The sequence below is a fragment of the Dipteris shenzhenensis genome, chromosome 21 (genome assembly GCF_047967505.1).
Source record: "Dipteris shenzhenensis isolate YYH24624 ecotype China chromosome 21, Dip_SZ_1.0, whole genome shotgun sequence".
NCBI classification, from domain to species: Eukaryota; Viridiplantae; Streptophyta; class Polypodiopsida; order Gleicheniales; family Dipteridaceae; genus Dipteris; species Dipteris shenzhenensis.
The window spans coordinates 51870458-51876936 of NC_141616.1; the positions used below are offsets into that span (position 1 = coordinate 51870458).

The following is a 6479-nucleotide window of genomic DNA, read 5'->3' on the forward strand; positions in this document are numbered from 1 at the left end:
TTCGAGTTTCAAGTTTAGTGAATTTCATATACAGATTCCATAATCACCGTAATCAATATCCTCCATTTCCACATTATCCTCTTGGGTTTTAGTTTGTACCTCCTCATGTGTTTCCTCTTCAACTATTGCTTTTCCCTTTCTAGCCCTTTCCTCGGCCTCCCTAATCATACCATCCCTTTTTGGAGTTGTCATTTTTTCCAGAAATTATAAAGCAAAGCGCTTTATGTCAAAGAGAAAAATGTGATGCCCACTTCCCTGGTATTTGTTCGAGGCATTGGATTTGTCTTGAAAGTCATCTCACTTTCTTTGATTCACGGACTTGCCTTTTAATTCCGCTCTTTCCCTTCTTTGGATCTCGAACTCGTCGGTCTTTGACTTGAAATCAGCGAGGCTAAATGTTGGAGAACCTTAGGATCTTGAAAGAGAAAAAGGGGTAAAAAAGACCTTGGATCCTTTGGGGGGAAAAAAAGGGAGGTCTTATACTATGGAGAGGGGTAAAAAGATGATGGTGACATGGCTTTTACAAAGGTCTATGACCTTGAGTGACGTGGCTTTTTTTCCCATTAAGAGTAAAGGTTTTAAAACCTTTGCATGGCGTGGCGATGGCCTCTCTGTATCTCTATAGCTCTATAGATGCGTTTTCAGATCCTCAGGGGGTGAAATCTTGTATCAACTTTAAAGCCCTGCTGCGCAGGAACTATGATTCAGCAAAGCATCAAGACTAGAGTCTAGACTCCTCTAGAGATATACTAGTTACGTAAACTTTGCCAAGACAGCATTCCAACTTCCAATGCTTCATAAAACATGCGGCCACCCAATAAGACTGTCTGAACTCCAGCGTCATGCAAATTGCGAAGGTGAGATTTACAAAGGCCTTAAAGCGCCTCCCCCCAAAACATCTATGCTGGCACTGTCGTCCTTTCTTCATCGATTCGTGTCACACGGCTGAGCTTGCAGATCACTGAAGCTACAAACTTCATTGACACCGATTCACCATTGCGTGTGGGCCTCTAAGTTGCCCCTTAAAGGTCAGTGGTGACCTCTGACTGTTCCTTTGAGTAGTAGAAAAATTGATGCTCGCATAGCCCCGTAGATGAGCAGATTAGCAATAGAAATGATGCCCACATGGCCCTGCAGTAGAAACGATGCTAGAGACATGTTTTTAATGCCATGCTTGGAGAAGGGAAGTCTCTACGCGTGTGACCCCAAACTATTGTGCTGCTGCATGCATATCATGAAAGAGCACCCCTTCCTCTTTGTAGCAGGTTGCAGGTGACTTCGTTGTGTTCAATCAAGGCTTGAACTATCGTGATACTTTGCTGTGCTCTGATACCAATGATACGACACCACAAAGAGGGCTCATCAAAGATTCTTCCACCCAACCGTGATTTCCCAATGCTCTCATACATGAACCCCCCTTTGAGTTCCCTTCATTTTCTTCCTTTTGGAGCCTGTGTCTAGAAATCTCCCTTAAACCCAGTGCTTGCCACTTGGAGCCCAATTGAGTGCCACATGTCCATAAAGGACCTTAGAACCTTAGTGCTCTTTAGACCTTAATATTGCACTCCATATTGATGCGAGCACTATCGAGCCCCCTGGCTTCCCACTTCATCGTAACCACACTAGATAATACCGAGATTATAGCTGATGTAACAAATAGGATCTTCATTGAATAGGCATGCTAAAAGATCAATGGAGGGATCCACTAGTTTTGTGAGTTGTATTTTGATCTTGTTGTGTCTATAGGTGGCCTTTGCATGGAGATGGGATGTGGAACAACACCACTTATGCAAGCATGCCAAGCTATTAGTCATTCTTGCTTTTCTTTTGATAGTGATAGCAGTATTGTGCATTCCATTGTGGAGCCCCTTGTGCAAGCATCATGTTCAAAGAAAACCAGATTGGATGTAGGTTCTATAGAGGGGGATGAGTTTGAGTATTCCTTGATGCCTACTACCAATCAATATGATAACCCATAGTGAGACACTGTTTACTTGGATATAACATTTGTCTATGTTTCATTTTTTTATATTTTGAGACCTTTGAAGTAGTGTTGTCTATTTTTCATATTTTGAGAACTTTTCAAAAGTAAAATCTGATTTTGAGAGAGGCAAATCCATATGGTATTTATATGATATGACATCTTGATTGTCCTTAAGAATCTATAGTGAGTTATTTTGTGAGCAAGGAGATTATATTGGTAGTTGAATAATTCATAGCTTGAAGAAATTTAAAATGGAATGTCAAAATGGGAAGTATGATAGAAGGTTAAAAGATAAGAAAGTTGCTCAATGCTTGTTTGTCGATGATGAATGCTCTAACGTATAGCACATGCCTCAACTTCCACTTGTGAGAAACAATCTCATTTTGGCTTCAAAAAAAGAACTCCATAGCTTTTATTTCTGAAGGACATTGTACAAAGTTTTGATTTGATGAATATTTAAAATAGTCCTATTGGATTATGTTTTTTGGCTCACATTATTCTCCTTTGTTGAGTATTATGATTGTATATTCCATGTTATGGCAAAGATGTCAATCATGAAATTTCTTATGCCACTCAACTAGTTTGTTAGGTCGTTGAAGTTCATGATATGGCAATGAACTGAACAATGTAATTTCTTAAGTCACCGTGCTACTAATTCCATCAAATGGTACAACCCCCAATCTTGGCAAGTATTATACAAAGGGCACATGAGGCCACTAATCAAAGTTGTAACAACTATTGTTGGACTCAATGCTAGATGGGGCAATCCCCCCTGCATGATCATAAGATATGGCCCCTCTTTGAGTGATAGGCACTATCATCATCATCATCACAGTTGATCACCACCATCTACTTTGTCTACGAGCTCGTCGGCACCCCCTGTGAGCTTGATCTCGGCACGTGCACCTTGGGGCGATTCATCTACAAACTCCCACCCCACGAGGGGCAGACCACCCTTGCGATACCTCGCCACTTAGTGCCACTGATCCATTTCAGCCAACCGCACCACCCCCTCCGGGGCATCACAGATGGCCAGCTCTGCCGCTCGGCCCCCCTCGAAGAGGAGGGGTGAGGGGCGTGGTTGTGGTGAGGATGCTCAGACAAGCATGCCCTTGGACAAGCCACGGGCACAAGTTGCATTCAAGGACTCGATGATTTGTGGAATTCTGTAATTCACACTACGTATCGCATTTCGCTACGTTCTTCATCGTTGCAAGAGCCAAGATATCCGTTGCTGAGAGTTGTTTTTACTTGTGTTATGTCCTTCACAAGGGATGGAGATCAGACTGTTGCATTTCTTTGGTGCCTCGCACCCCCTGTGAGGGGGGCGGGAGTTATCATGTAGCCCCGTGCCAAGGCACGAAGGAGGGGGGCTGCCTACATGGCAGATAGAGGAAGATCCCTGCCCCCGCTGCACGGCCGATGGGTCGCCTCGGCTCGATGCCATGCCCACTTTCGCCTGGCATTTATGTGCTCATACATAGCTTGGCTCGCATGTGGTGGCTCGGCTTTCCACTTGGCTGGCTTCTAGTAGCTCGGCTTTTTGACTACCTCAGTGAACACTACACTCCTTGAAATACACAACAATAAAGCATAAACAACACAGCGTTTTCTAGTAGGGCAGACCCTTTAACATAGTTCATCTAGCTTCAATTACATGGATGAATGTGATCTTAAACTTGCCACACGAGTGCATGATATCATGATCATCATATGAGTCATGTAGACTTATGCAATGGATATGCACACCTTTCTCTTCCTTTTTGCATGCATGCACATGCATGCAAATGCAGATGCATTCGCCTCACTATTAGTCTCAATAGTTAGTACTCTACATCATCTTCAATATCTCAAGCTCCTCCTCCTCTTTGTTGGGTCATTTTTTGCTTGGCTATAGCCATTTTTGGTGAGTTTCAAGCCATTTTTTGTAGATAGGTATCTTGCCTGATCCATAACTTATGCATTGCTCAACGAAAATCGACAAACTTTATCTTTAAGTTGTAGTACACATGAACATGAGACCAAAAAAATATGGAATAAATATTTGGAATGACATCATTAAAGCATTACAAGTGCTTTGTTGCATGTGAAGTATGTATCTTGAAGAGTATAGGATATAACAATTAATTAAAAAACATCAAAATTTTATTCTCCACATACATATAACTAAGTAATCATTCAAAACTACACTACGTGACCTTCTCCTCAACCCAAGGACACACCTAATTGAGAACCATAGATATGGTTTGTGGGGCCTCTAACATTGTACTAAATTTTTCCACACCCATTCGAGGGCATGCTCTATAACATTTTCTTGATTTGTTGAAAACCAAAATGGATTGAAAATTTGGAATCCAAACTAGCGAGACTACTACATGGTGGTCTTAAAACATTGATATTGGTATCTAGATTCTCCCTAGAATGGAACAATTTGAAAATATTCTTGTTCACAGATCTTTTAATAAATTCAACACTATTTACAATTTTGTATTGGTTATTTTTCCATGCACTTGCTTGCTATATGCCTCATAACGATGTGAAAGGTCATTGCATTTCATAATATACAACATCAAACCTGATAGTGTGCCCTTTTGCCTATTTATATTTTGAAGCAATTTGGGTCACATTGCACTTTCTTGAGGGCAATTGGTATATATCCAATTTCACTTATGTGTATCGTCAGAGGGGGGAAATTACACTGGCTAAAAGTTTTGATATCCCCCCGCACTTTCAAAAATTTTCACCTCCCACCCTACAAATCTTTGAATATTAAAGTGCATCCTTGTCAACCACCCTACAATGTGCATTTTCCTCTTGTCGCCCTACAATCTGCCCTGTGCAAAGGCAACTCAACATGACCTCGTTCTTTTGGTTTTGCATTATCTTCTTTACTTGAGTAATTCATCTTCTATTCTTTACTTGCCTTACAAGCTAGCTAGTCTCTATTCTAATAGTGGTTCATTGATTGTCTCCTTGGATTCAATGGCAAGGTGTAGCTCCTCATGGCTTGCAAGAGAACTAGTAGACAGAGGCTGCAAGATAAGAAAGCTAAAAATCTTGGTCAAGGCACAAGTAGCAGAATGTGTGGTGAGAAAAGAAATGGAACATTTTCAAAACAAAAATGGAAGGCACTTTTGCAATGATTGAAAAGGGAGAAACAATAAGAAGAAGAAGACTTCTTGTAGAGAAGCAACTGAAAGTGGTTGTAGATTCATGCATTTGATCATTGCCATTAGAGCGAAGAGCACAAGCTATGGTCTCACATTTGGTGGGAGCATTCAAGGCAGCAACATCAGGACATTTAGGTGAATACCAATATCGAGTGCTCATAAGCTTTCACCTACACCCTAAAAATCAAAGAGTATGCATGCCCAAGAGATGATGCTCTCTAACCTGAGAAATGGCCTATAGAAAGTGAAAGGGTGCATAGCTTAAATCAGAAGCAGCAGCTGGCAAAGAGGGCGGCATTGGCTATGTTGGTATCCTTTGAAACAAAGGAGCAACAGCTTGGGCACACAATGATAAAGATGTTGTTTTAATCAAAAGGACCAACATGGCTCCAACGGTTGGACATAGAGAGAAAGCAATGCAGGATAATCCAATTTAAGAAGTCTTTGGGCTTCAATAGAATGCAAGAAAAGGAGAGATAGCCTGAGTGCGAAAGTTATTAACCAAGTGAGAACATTCTGGCATGAGAATACGAGAGTTCCTCCAAATAATGACATCTGCAAACATTAGATGGTAGGCAAGCAGTGGGACAAGCACATCATACACATGCTTCAAACAATGCAAGTCAGTGGTGGCTACCTATACCATCCCCGTGGTTGTCTATGAATGAGTTTTGGAATAGTTTAATTTTTTAACTTAATTTCTAAACTCGGCTGGCTTGAACTTAATGTGTTTGTCCTAAACCAATCCAACGGTCAAGGAACATCATGTAATATATCACTCTGCTAGTGTAGGTCAAGCATTAGTTATAGTTTAATTGTTTAACTTAATTTCTAAACTGGGCTGGCTTGGACTTAATCTTATTTTCATAAACCATCCCGGTGGTTGAACTTCATGCAATATATCACCCTGCTAGTTTACATAAAACACCGATTATGTGATTGCCTAAACTAGTGTGGTTGAATAGCAATATACTTCACCAACCTAGTGGTTGTCTGTGAATAGTTTTGGAATTGTTTACTTGTTTAATTTCTAAACTAGGATGGCTTGAACTTAATGTGATTATCCCAACCCATTGCTATGTTTCCTAGTAGTGAAATACTAGTTAAGTGGCTGGAACATCATGAAAATATTACTGAGCTAGGACAAACCGGAGAGTTATCATTGTTCTAAACTAGCATGGCTGAAACAAAAATATATTACACAAATAAAAATAATTACCAGCCCGATGGTTGGATGAAATTTTTGTGTTTTGTAGTAGTTAAATTATTTAAGTTTAATTTTTGGGCTAGTTCAAGTCATATATTAGTAACTGCATTGGACTTAT

The 6479-nt window shown here is 40.5% G+C and overlaps 1 non-coding gene across 1 annotated transcript; it reads right to left on the bottom strand.

The window, feature by feature from the left end:
* Positions 1-3074: 3074 nt before the first annotated feature.
* On the bottom strand, positions 3075-3227 carry LOC147889041 (5.8S ribosomal RNA). Its single transcript, XR_015543077.1, has one exon. It is a non-coding gene; the product is annotated as a 5.8S ribosomal RNA (ribosomal RNA).
* Between the last annotated feature and the right edge of the window lie 3252 nt (positions 3228-6479).